Source organism: Colobus angolensis, unplaced genomic scaffold (genome assembly GCF_000951035.1).
Source record: "Colobus angolensis palliatus isolate OR3802 unplaced genomic scaffold, Cang.pa_1.0 Scaffold8, whole genome shotgun sequence".
In the NCBI taxonomy this organism is placed as follows: Eukaryota; Metazoa; Chordata; class Mammalia; order Primates; family Cercopithecidae; genus Colobus; species Colobus angolensis.
Window position 1 is genome coordinate 3026724 of NW_012121820.1, and position 13052 is coordinate 3039775.

The 13052-nt window shown below is 55.8% G+C and overlaps 1 long non-coding RNA gene across 2 annotated transcripts; it reads right to left on the minus strand.

The window, feature by feature from the left end:
- Positions 1 to 457: 457 nt before the first annotated feature.
- On the minus strand, positions 458 to 12727 carry LOC105502372. 2 transcript variants are annotated; one of them, XR_001000328.1, is made up of 4 exons: positions 12550 to 12727; positions 4529 to 4618; positions 2637 to 2763; positions 458 to 2082 (listed from the first exon to the last, which is right to left on the minus strand). It is a non-coding gene; the product is annotated as an uncharacterized LOC105502372 (long non-coding RNA). The 2 variants fall into 2 exon arrangements; XR_001000329.1 differs by lacking the exons at positions 4529 to 4618; positions 12550 to 12727 and having other exon boundaries at positions 1845 to 2082; positions 2278 to 2720.
- Between the last annotated feature and the right edge of the window lie 325 nt (positions 12728 to 13052).

Consider the following 13052-nt stretch of genomic DNA (forward strand, 5'->3'; position numbering starts at 1 on the left):
GGCTCCTCTCCCCAGACAGATTGCTATTCATTTATTGGTTCTATTAACAAACTTTTATTGAGCACTGACTGTGTGCCAGGCATTGCACTAGGTGCATAAAGTAGACAAAAGTCCCTGTCCTGATGGAGCCAATGTTCTACTGGGGAGATAGGCAAGAAACCAACAAGCAAATTCATACGAAATGTGCCAGGTGGAGAGAAGGCAACCAGTGGGGTAATGGGGGTCGATAAATCCAGGCAAGTTGAGGGGAGGAAGTAAGGGTGTAGGGTATAGGGTGATCAGTGCAGAGAAGCTCCTTCAAATTCTTGTCGTTTCTCCAGAGGCCATGACAGTTTTTATATTTAAACCAGCTGCTGATGGTGGGGGAACTCATTATCGAGGATTTCTGAGTTTCCAGCTCTGTGCAGGGCACTCTCATCAATTTCATCACATTGAATCTCCTCTGCAACCCCAGAAGACAGGTACTTGTTTTCATTTTTATTTATTATTAGTATTGTTATTTTTAGAGATGGGGCCTCATTCTATCACCCAGGCTAATGTGCAGGGGCGTAATCATAGCTCACTGCAGCCTCAAACTCCTGGGCTCAAGCAATCCTCCCGCCTCAGCCTCCAGAATAGCTGGGACTACAGGCGCACACCACCATGCCCAGCTAACTTTTTAAAATTTGTAGAGACGGGGGTCTCACTGTGTTGCCCGGGCTGATCTCAAACTCTTGGTCTCAAGCAATTCTCTCGCCTCGGCTTCCCAAAGTGCTGGGATGACAGGCGTGAGTCACCACACATGGCCAGAGACAGGTACTCTTATTGTTCCCATTTCCCAGATGAAGAAACTGAGACCCAGAGAGATGAAGTGACTTGCCCAAGGTCACATTGCTGGAAAGGGGCAGAGCCAGGATTCAAATGGGGCCAAACAGGGATATAATCCAAGGTGAGATGGGCTGATACCATGCCTGGAAGACACCAGGGCAGGGGCTTGAAGGGGAGACAGTCAAGCAGGGAACAGGGCTTATGCCAGAGCCCTCAGCAGCCAACAGGTTAAGGGCCCGAGAATCTGGGTCCCTGGCCCCAGATAGGGTGACAGCCACACCCAGGCTCAGCCTCTGGCCCGCGCCGCCTGCTGGGAACACACAGTCCTCAGGACTAAGAGGCTCAAAATAGAAAGCGCAGGACCTGGGCTGAAGCCTGGAATGCCCCAGGCAGGCAGACCATGACTCCTGGAAGGGCCCAAGGCCGCAGGGCTGGGGCTGGTGGGGCGAGAGTCACTGGTATCCATTTGTTAGAGCCTGCGTCTCATCTTTGTTATTCTCCTGATGCAGTTTCCAAGAGGCCAGCTCCAGGATGTGACCAGCCCAGGCTCCTCTCCTGGCCTAATCTCAAACCAGCTGTGTGGCCTTGGGCTGGTCACCTACCCCAGAGGACCTCAGTGTCCTTATCTGCCATCGGCTCATAGAGTTGTTCATTCAGGCAGTCAGCCAATGTGTGTCGAGCGCTTACCATCTGCCAGACACTGTGATGGCACTGGGGCACACAGAGGATGCAGCAGACAAAAATCCCTGCCCTCATATACTAGGTAGAAAGACCCTACCGTGCTCAGAAGGAAGTAGGGGGCGGTCAGGAAAGGCTTCCCATGTGGGCACCCGAAGGACTTGCGGGAGGGAGGCCTGTGGAAGCCTGGGAGAAGTGTTCCAGGTAGAGGGAACAGCCAGTGCAAAGAGCCCGGGGGCAGTGTGGGCCTCAAGCTGTTTCAGGAGCAAGGAGGAAGCCAGCGTGGCTGGAGGGTAAGTGAGGAGGAAGGCTGGGAGAGGAGACAGAGGGAGGTCAGAGAGGAGGCCCCGAGAGCCAAGGAAGGAATCCGAGGGTTTATTCTCCAAGCAACGGGATCCCTTAGAGAGGACTTTGCCAGGGACTGATGTGGGCTGGCCCACAGTTTTAATAGCTCCCTCTTGCTGAGTATGGAGAGGGAATTTCTGGAGGACCAGGGAAGAGACTTCTGTGCCAGCAGAGATGAGCAGCAATGGTGGCAGTGGAGGCAGAAAGAAGGGCTTGGGTCGGAGGTCTGTTTGCAGGAGGTGCTGGGAGGACCTGCCGAGGGAGAGAAGGGAAGAGGGCACGGGTAGGGGTTGAACAAAGCCCCCTCCACCCTCCAGGCCTCAAGGAGCCACACAGGAAGTGGGTGGTCAGGTGGCCCAGCTGGGAAGGCTGACTGGTTTGTCCAGCCTGAAGCCCACGACCCTCTCCCCACCCTTTGCCCGTGGCAGCCCAGGGCTAGAAATGTACCTGGAATGTCAGCCACGAAGCCTGACCAGACAGTGCCCATGGGACCTGCCGGGGGCCAGGTGAGCACCCTGGCCACAGCCCTGCCTACATGGGGAATCTCTCGGACCCACTGACCAGGGTAAGTGGTAATTACAGGCCCTGGAGCAGAGAGGGAGGTGACCTCCAGCCAAGACACGCAGGGACTGTGATTCGCACGCAGGACCCCTAACCAGGCACGCCCTCTTTGTTGTTGAACAGGCAACAAACTGCTCCAGAGACCAGGGTGTGTCAGCAGAAAGAGCACTGGGCTGTGAGTCTGAGACCCCTAGGGCCTTCTCTGAGCCTCAGCCCCCTCATCTGCCAAAGAAATATTTATCCACGCATGCATGCTCTGGTTCCCGAGTGTTTACTGGGCACTTGCCCTGGACAGGCGCTGTGCTGGGGGCTGGGTGTACAGCAGTGAACAAAACACACAAAAATCCCCATCTGGGCGATGGTGACATTCCACTGGAAAGAGACAGACAAGAAACAGGATCAACCAGCAGGTTAATTTCTAGGATACGTGCTAAGTCCTAGGAAGAAATAAAAACAGCATGAGGCCATAGGAATGAGAGGCTGGTCAGAGAAGGCGTCCCCAGGGGTGACTTTGGAGCAGAGGCCTGACCCTACACAAGGGTCCGCCATGGGCAGAGCTGGCAAGAGTGTCCTCTGTTCCAGAGGGAAGAGTGGGTGCAAAGTCCCTGAGGCAGCAGCAGGATAATTGGCGAGTTTACGGCACAGAGATGAGGCCACTGTGGCTGCGGGTGAGCAGCGAAGAGAGAGGCAGTAAGGTTAGGCGGGGCTGGGGCAGAGATCCTGCAGGCCCTGTGGGCTTCTGCTCTGAGTGAGTTGGGAGCCATGGAGGGTTCTGAGCAGAAAAGGGATACGATCTAACTTGAGTTCTTACAGAATTCCTCTGGCTTAGGAAGTCGAGAGAGGAAGCAGGGAGACCAATGAGGAGACCACTGCAAACATCCATCCCAACTGAACCAGGGCAGGGCAGGGTAGTGAGGTGGACTCTGGGGTATGTGGATGAGTTTGCTGATGGGCTGCCCATGGGAACAAGAGAGAGAATGCTGGTTGGGGGCCTGGGCAGCCAGGTGGCTGGGATTGCCATTGCTGTAGCAGGGAACCCGCAGGTTTGTGGTGGGGGTAGAGAGCGCTCCCTCCGAGCATGAGGCCCCACCCAGGGTAAAAGAAGGACACCCAGTCCCCCACAGCCCTGCCTCGAGCACAGATCAGTGAAGGGATTCTGTGGACAGGTGGCCCTGGAAGCTGTGATCTGCAGGGACGAGGTGCCTGCTGTCTACCTGGTGAAAGTCCTACCAATGCAGCTCTTCTGGCCACCCAGTCTCACCCCCCAGGGAGCACACTTGGCACCTGTTCTTTGCCCTACCCTGAACATCTGCTGGCTCCCTGGGTTGGTCCCGATGTGCATTTGGAATCTCAGGGGTGATGGCTGGGGAAGGTGGAACAACACTGTACCTCTTTCCCACTCATCCCCGTCCCCCGTCAGTCAAACAGGGCTGAGGACTCACGACTGGTTCTTCCTCTGCGCCCTTGTCCCCATACCACCCCCAAAAGCTCTCACAGCGTGACTTGTGGGCTCTGCAGCCAGGAACGTGCTCTGGTCCTGTCATCTCACACCGCCCCATCCCCCTCATAGTCACTTGGTTTTCTGCACGTAAGTTCCCTTTTCATAGACAAAGGAACTGAGGTTCCGAGAGATAGGGCAGGCTCCCAAGTTCACACTCAGGTTAAGTGGCAGGGCTGGGATTCACACTCAGGTCCATCTGACTCCAAAGCTCTCAAGCCCTGAGCATTATAGCTGCTGGCTGAGGTCGGCTCCCAGAAGCTAACCCAAGATAAGGGTTTGGGTGCAAGAGGGATATTTGGGAGGTGATTCTAGACACACTAGGAGGGAGTGAGGAAGCGACACAAGGAAGGTGGATGAGCAGGTCTCCTCGGTGGGCAACAGCAGCCCAACCCCCAGGGGCCTCTGGGAGAACTCACAGAAAGTACCTTCCTGCTGTCCCCAGAGCCAGAAGCAAGGAAGCTGGGTGGGGGCACAACCAGACCCCACCTCTACTGGCAAGGGTCTCTCACTAATTTCCCACACTCTTGTGGCCAGAGGAAGCCCTTGGGCAAGAGATTCTGGATAGCAGCTGCGAGGGCGACCTCCCAGGTGGGCACCAACAGCTTCTGAGCCCCCAGCGTCCAGAACAACACTCACCCCAGGGGACAGGATGATGTTCAGTGGGATGTGGCTGAGCTGCGAGACCTTGGTAAGTAGCTTCATCTCTCAGAGCCTCAGTTTCCTGCTCTGAAGAAAGGAATCATTAAAAAAAAAAAAAACCTGTTTCACAAGGGTTGGTGGGGATTTGATGGGACATGAGGTGAAGGTCTGAGAATCACGTGTGGCACATTGGAAGTGCTTTTTATGTATTTGTGGTTAAATGAGAGCACGCCTGGCACGTAGAAGCCACTCCACTGTAATAGCTATCCTCATTATTATTCTCATTATTATTATTACAGTTTTGTTGTTGTTGTTTAGGACCTCTCCATGACTGCCCAAGCCTAGGCCTGCTTTGTGGGGACAAGATGGTGGCTGGACAGCCTCCCCAGTTTCCTGGGTCCCACAGCCTCTTGCTTAAGGCTGCCTGAACTTCGGGGAAACAGAGGAGGAGGAGAAGGAGGAGGAAGGGGCGGAGGCCTAGGCCAGGCCTGCTAGCGGTAACCGCGGGCAGTGACCCCGCCTGAGAGGGCCCCATTCATCCGTCCACCCATCGCCAGAGCCGCCTGCCCATTCCACACAGGGGACACTTCGTCTTGCACAACACAGGAAGGGGGAGGCCTGGGTGGCGGTGGGTGACGCCGGGACCCCGTGTCCACCCGGCTGCAGACAGGATGGGCAAGGGAGGCCCCACCAGGCTTCCTGTGTGCCGAGTACACTGCGCAGAAAGGAGAAGTGGGGTCCAAGGTCACTGGGAGCTCTGGGCAGCACCTTCCCCTCCCCGGCCCAACTGTTCCACTTGATCTCCCTGACTCAGGGGCCCAGGGTTCAAACCCCATCAGCTCAGCCATGTACCAGTTGCATGACTCTGGAACACGCAGCTCTCAAGGCCTCTGTGTCAGTCACTGCCAGGGTGTGGGGAAGGGAAGCCCTTTGGGGGCTTGTCATCATCATCCCCATTTCACAGATAAGGAAACCAAGGCCATGGGGTATTTTCTCTTTTTCTCCTTTTTTTTTTTTTTTTTAGGAGAGATGGGGGGTCTTGCCCTGTTGCCCAGGCTGGAGTGGAGCGACACAATCATAGCCCACTTCAGCCTCAATCTCCTGGGCCGAAGCAATTCTCCCACCTCAGCCTCTCAAGTAACTGGGACTAGAGGCATGCACCACTGCACTCGGGTAAATTTTTTTTTTTCTAGAGATGGGTTCTCACTCTGTTGCCCAGGCTGGTCTGGAACTCCTGGCCTCAAGCAATCCTCCCACCTCAGCCCACCATCATATGGTATTTTCAAACAGCATTTGTTATACTTGAAGATTTAGAGGCACAACAGGGGAGCGCAGACCTGAGGACCTACTGGGTGCTGCAGACACACAGATGAGGCCAGCGTGGCCCCTATCCTCCATCCTGGGTCCACAGCAGGCATTACTAATCAATGATGAGTCTCCTTCCTAGTATCGTAGATGCAGCCTCAGAGCCCTGCTCATCAGGGCTCTGTGTCACCAGCCACAGTGTCCATCAGAGCACCCAAGGCCTGAGTCAGTGGGGAAGGTAGATTTGCCTGCTCCATTCAGCAACAATCGGGACCAGAGGAAAAATCTGCCCAAGAGCGAGGCTGCCCTCTGGCAAGCTACCTTGGGGTACTTCCCTCGAACTTGTCTCCCCCAACTGGCTGGGAGTCTCAGGCTCACTTCCTTAGAGGCAAACTTGATCTGGAAAAAGCAGCTCAGAGGAAGCATCTGCCGGCTCCCAGGCAGCCAGCCGGGCTGGAGTGGGGGGTGCGGTGCTGGAGCAGCGGCAGAGTTAGGAGATCAGCAGGACCCAGGCAGAGCTGGGGCAGGAGGTGGTGGGAAACAGTGACAGAGGAACTGGAGCTGGGTCTGTCCCTGGAGAGGAAGGGTCCAAGGCAGGGCAGGGAACCAGCTGGGACCCGAAGAGGCCAGGTTGCCAGCAGGTTGTGGGCCCCACCAGCGGTGCCAGGGAAAGTCCAGTGACCCAGAGTGCCCGGGGTGGGGGGTGGGGATTGTGTAAAAGGAAAAATGAAACGGAATGCAGAGCCCTGGGCCTCCCGCCAGGCCTGGCCATCTCTCCCCACATTCGCTGGCATCACCCCCGTCCAAGTTGCCAACCTCGCTCGCCTGGACATCTGCGGCCACCTCCGGCCGGGTGTCCCTGCTTCACACAGCCAGAGGGATATGAAATGGGATCCTGCCCTAGTCTCTCCCCTGCTTTGACTCTCCAGTGACGCCCATCCCACTGGAGATGTGATCCAGAGCTCACCCCTGGCCCCGAGCCCTGGATGTATGGCCCCAGCCTGGTCTCCACCACCCTCTCCTGCTTCTCTCCCCAAAACTCATACCCCGCCAGCAACACTAGTTCCTTCCTGTCCCTTAAATCTATCAACCTCATTCCCCACTCCAGGCCTATGCCCTTGCTGTGCTGCCTGTGGCACCTTCCTCCATATTTTCCTTTGGTGGCTACATCTCAGTGAGGTCTCAGTAAATGCCCTCCCTCCAGAACCCCCAACCCCGAGCTACCCCAGACTCCTCCCCTGTCACCCTCCACTCCACGCCTCTGGCATGTGTTTGTAGTACGTATCCATGTCTGGAAGTGTCTGCTTATTTGTTTGTCTTTCTCACCAGAACATCAGCTCCACAAGGGTAAGGACAATGTCCACCCTGGTCACTCCTGTATCCCCAGTGCCTGGCAAAGTACTGGACACACAGTAGGTGCTCAGTAAATATTTGTTGAAAGAGACTGAGAGGAAGCTGCTTAAATCAGCTAGAAGATTCTCACTGAGACCTTCTGAGTTCCCATGTGCCACCCCTCCCTGGGGATGACAGGCCGTTCCCCACCATATGTCAGTCCCTGAGTGGTGCACGGTGTTGGAGAGAGTTCTGGTTTCAGTAGGAAAGATGATCAATTAGTAATGTCTGCCACAAACCAGGAAATGTAGGGCAGCTCCAAAGAGATGTGGGCTCCAAAGGTGATGGGGGCATTTTTGTCTTGTTTGTTCATTGCTCCATAGTACCAGGACAATGCCTGAAATATAATAGGTGCTCAATAAATATTTGTGGAATGTCATATACACGGGTTCCTTATCTAATTGGCTACTCCTTTCAAGGAGAAAAACACCTTTAGCTTATTCAACCAACAACTGCTGGCTAACCATTCAGTGAGGACCCACTGTGTGCTAATCTGAGAACATTCCGCAAGAGAGACTGCTCCTCCATTTACAGAACGGGAAGCCAAGGTCTTCATGGGACTTGATGGAGGTCACCAGCTGGGTTCAGCTGACCCCAGAGTTCTCTAAGAACCCAGACTTGAGGCCTGGAGTGGGAGGGTGAGGCCTCCTCAGACTCCTGCTCCCCACCCCTGGGCATCCCCAGCCCCCTCCCTAGGGCACAGAGGGGTGAGGACAGGCGGCTGCTGCTTCCCTTTTGGGGCATGTCACAGGGCTGTGGTTAAACGGAAGCAGGGCCCCTGCCCATCCCGAACACAGGCCCCCGAGGGCCTCACCCTCCCCATTCCCTGCCCAGACTCTTCCCAGCTGACCATGGGCATCAGTTCCTTGTTCCTCTTTTCTCTGGGCAGAAGGAAGCGGGTGGGGCCATGGGAACATCTGACAGACTCAGTTTCCCCATATGACAAGTGGGTTCAACCCCTGGCACCTGCAGGGGTTGGTCTGTGGGTGGGGGTTCAATGAGATAAATCATGAAAGACAAAGAGACGGTGATTGTTATACCCAAACGAGGAAGGCAGAGATGGGCAGAAGTGCCAGGTGACCCTGTCTCCTATCCCACTGACGATCAAATCCAGATGCCCACCCCTGGCCCCAGGCCCTGGAGTATTCAGGAAGAAGCTGGTGCTGCTGACTCAGACCCTCCCAAGAACCCCTCTGCCTTTGGCATAGAGACTGGGCTGCTCTCACTGGGAGTCTGTCCAGCCCCTACCTCGCCTTCCTCTCCACACCTGCCCCTAACTGCGAAGCTTCCGCCACGTGGAACTGTGAGCCTGTTAGCCTCTCCGACTCTGCTCCATTTCACAGCAGGTCCCTTGCACGTGCTGTGTCCACTTGCTGGAATATTCGTTCCTCCCTTTCTCATGGACTTGGCCTCTGCTTACCCTTCAGTTCCCAGCTCAGCTTCTAGGAAGTTTTCCCGAACACCCTAACCACACCAACCTCCTTCCCCCTTTACTGACCCGCAAATCACCTTGTACTTGTCACAGTCACAAACTGACATTTTGAAGGGTGTTCATGTCCCCCACCAGCCTGGGAGCTTCTTGTAGGCAGGGATCACTGTCACCCCCAGCTCAGTGGGTGCTTCATAATATGTGTAGAATGGATGAATGAATGATGAAGAATGAACGAAGGGGACAGGGAAGTCACATCCCCCAGACAGTCTCACCAGACACCTCCTGCTCCAGCCTTTGGGTCCTGCCTGCCCAGACCCCCTCCTCCAGGCTGGCTGTTTCTGCCACACCATTTCTGGTCCTCAAAATGCCCCCTCCCTCATCTCTCCCCTCACTTTCCCAGATGGAGACCAAAGGACTCTACTCTAAGGACTGGCCCCCGGGTCACCTGGAGAAGTGGTAAAGGTGGGGGGCCCCCACTCCTTATACCTACCAGGACAGCACCCCCTTGATCTTTTTGTATTCAGGGCAGCCACCACGCAGGGGCTTTAACCAACGAGAATTCAGCTGCACACACTCAGCAAAAAGAACAAACACGGCTTTGGAGAGAGAAGAGCCAATTGCCAGGTGGCTGTGTTGGGAGGGGGAGATGTGGGCTGGTGGATCCCCCCAGGCCGAGTCTGCTGGGTGCGATTCCAGCTTTAACGCAGCCCTGTTGCTACAATGTGGTCCCTGAACACAGGCCACAGGGTGGCCCCATGAGACCCAGCTGAAGCGGCCGTGGGATTATGCAGGCAGAATCTATGGAGAGACCATACATCCGCCTCGGTTAGAGGGGCCACGTCCTTCCTGTGGAATCCCCAAGGGGAAGTTGGCCCTGGTGGATTTCACCTTGCCAGACAGCTCGGGTGTTTGTGCCTGAGTGAGGCAGGCCAGCGCTCGGGGTCCTCTGTTTGAACAATAGGTACCACAGCTCAGGAAAAGAGAAAACAAAAACAACAACCACCAGACAAGAGGTCCCCAGAGGGAACATTGAGCACGGACCAAAAGTTCCTAAATTCCATTCATCTCAACTGTCCCCTTCCAGACTCCTGGAGGTTCTGTGATATGGGAATGAAGGTTCCAGGCTCCAGTGCCCATTGCTCTGGGCACAGTGGAGGCTCAGAGCTGCTCTCCCCACCACTGGGACACCCACCATCATCCAGGCAGTGACCCTGGAAGGGGAAAGGCGGTGACTTCAGGCTGGGGGTCACCTTGGGACCCAGACACCGTCCCATGGACTGCATCTGTGGGAGGACCCACGGAGCCCGGCGCCAGCCGCTGTGTTCTGTGCACTGCCCTGTGCTGGCCCCGTGCTGAATAAGACACAGTCCCGGCTTGTCGAAGGTGATCTTCGGCAGATGTGGTAGGGGTGGGCAGGGCTACTTTCAGGGGTGGTCTGGGAGGCCTCTCTGAGGCGCACAGGCCCGAGTGACGGGATGGGGCCGATCATGGAAAGATCCAGAAAAACAACACCCAGGAGATGTGGGGCAAAGCTCCATGTGTTCTAGCAGGAGGAGGGAGGTCACTGCGGCCAGGGGAGTGGGGAGGGGAGGTGGGGAGGGGTAAGGCCATTCAGGACCATCCTTGGGGCCGGAGCAGGGACTGTTTTTCTCTCTGAGGGAGGTAGGAGCAGGGTTTGGAGTGAGGCAATGGTGTGACCTGACTTGGGTTCCAACAGGAGCCCTCTGGCTGAGTGTGGAGGGCTGTGTGGGGTGGGTGGGGAGGCCAGGGTGGAGATTCTGCCCAGGCGGGTGAGCAATGACCAGACAGAGGAGGGAAGACTTGTCGAGTTCTGGTGAAGTCCACAGGCAGAGCCAATGGAATTTGCTGATTGAATGTGGAGGTTAGAGGAGAGAAGAACAACTCTAAGGTCTGACCCCTGGCCCACTGGGTGGGTGGCAGTGCTGTCTTCTGAGCTGGGAAAGACACCCATGTCTCCCAGTGGGGTGTGCCACTGGGACACCCATGGACAGACTGACAGAGCCTGTGTAAATGCATGAGGGACCCCGCACACCTGAGCTCATGGAGCAAGGGCCAGATGAAGGCAGAAGAGGGGCCATTTTCGAGGCCCAAGGAGGAACGGGCAGGGAGGTAGGAGGAGAACCAGCAAAACCAGCAAGCTGTCTTCAAGAGGCTGGGGAAGACCGTGCTCAAGGAGGGGGCAGTTACCCAGGGGGCAGACACTGCCAAGAGGACCAGCCAGAGAAGGCCGAGCAAACCCAGGCCCACTGTGTCACTTAGGAGGCTGTCAGTGAGACTCCAGCTGGTGGCCATCCCAGCCGTGCCCCCATCATCTTCAGAGCCCACATCTCTTTGGAGCAGCCAGACAGGCTGAACCCTAATTGGCATGAGTCAGCCACAGGAATTCCTTTCTGGTTCAAATGTGGATATGTGAGCCCATCATTCCATGAGATACCAGGGGACATCCACTGGGACATCTAAGAAAAATTGTTGGCCGGGTGTGGTGGCTCACGCCTGTAATCCTAGCACTTTTGGGAGGCTGAGGTGGGTGTATCACCTGAAGTCAGGAGTTTGAGACCAGCCTGGTCAACATGGTGAAACCCCATCTCTGCTAAAAATACAAAAAAGTGGCTGGGCGTGGTGGGGCGTGCCTGTAATCCCAGCTACATGGGAGGCTGAGGCAGGAGAATCGCTTGAACCCAGGAGGTGGAGGTTGCAGTGAGCCAAGATTGTGCCATTGCACTACAGCTTGAGTGACAGAGCGATACTGTGTCTCAAAAAAAAAAAAAAAAAAAAAAGTGAGATCCTGAAGGAGAAAGTCCCCTTTTCTGTCCATCTCTTCCTGTTTAGGATGTGATCATGTGGGATGTGATGTCTTGAGCCACAGCAGGCACTGGGGCCCATGAAGAAAGAGAAGTGAAGAGATGCCTACCCTGGAACCCCCCTGGAACGCTGGAATGGCCCCACATTAGACTCCATGTTATAAGATTTAATTAATATTTTTACTGCTGCAGTCATAGAAGATGGCCTAATTGGGGCAAGAGGAAAAATAGGAATGAACCTGAGACAGGGGAGAAAATAGAGAGAGGAGGGATGAGGGCTGGAAGGGGGTCAGAAACACCCAGGCACGGGGTTCAGATGCACAGCAGGCTCCCTAAGTGTGAGTTCTGTTTCTGCAAACAGGAGGTGTTCCCTGAGCACCTACTCTCTACCAGGCACATTTCCAAGCCCTGGGTGTCCATCAAGTCCTTTAATCCTCCCAGCAGAGCCAGGAAGGCTTCATCTGCTCCCCACATCTCTGCTTCCCTCGCCCCATATTCAGATTCTGAAAACCCAAAAGGGCTCCCTCTAATGCATCTTGCCCCCGGAGAGCATTGACTCTCCACCGTGTCCCGCTGAGCCCCACTGAGTCTGGTCTACCTTAACTTTCCTGCCTCTGGGAACAGGGTACCCACGCTCTGCTGGCCCCACTTTCCAAAGCTCTTTGTCCTGGTACAGCAGGTGCTAAGTACCTCCCTGGACCTCCGTTTCCGCATCTGTAAAAAGCCACTAATCCTAGTTGCACCTCCTAGGCTGGTTGTGAGGACCCAGGAGGGGCCCTTGGCCCAGTGCCTGGCCTGTAGTAGGACTCGGTAAGCGTGAAATCTGATTATTGCCCACTATATTTATCGTTATACACAGGGCTGGCCCTGCCTCCTGCTGGAGCCGTGGGTCTGTCCAGGTTGAGGAGCTGAAGTGCTTGGAGTGTCCCCAGGTCCCAAACAGGTTGCAGGAGTAGGAGGCGGGAGCATGAAGTCTCCTGGGCCCTGCCCGCCACCTCGCCCTGCCGCCCTTGCTCAGCAGCCACCCCGCCCTGCCACCTCGGTCTCTGAGGACCCATTGTTCCTACCTGGCTCAGCTCCAGGGTCCTGGCCTTGCCACTTCCCTCTAGGAACCCCTGCCACCCCCGGGGCTTGGGCCTCCCCACGGGGTCCTAAATTGGGTGCCAGATGTGGCAGCTGTCCAGCAATGGGAACAGGAGCTGGAACCCCAGCTCTGCCACGTCCCGGCTGTGTGACCTTGGGCGCTTTCCCTCTCTGAGCCTCAGCTTCCTCGTTGGTTAAATGGGGTGACAGGACCTCACAGGGCTGTCATGAGGGTTTTGTGAGCTCAAGGTGGCAGAGTGCCCGGCATGTAGTAGGGTTCAGGAACATTCATCCTAATTTGTCTGCTCCTCATGGGCCTAGAGGAAGAGCCAGGAATAGCAGAGGCAGTGGCCAGAGGGGGTAGAGCACTGGAAGGGGAGTCTAAGGCCAGGGTCCTGGCTCTGACCCTGCTGTGTGACCTTGGGCAGGCTGTGGGTATCTCTGGGCCCCAGAATGAGGGAAAGAAGTAGCTGGGATCCTCCTTCCT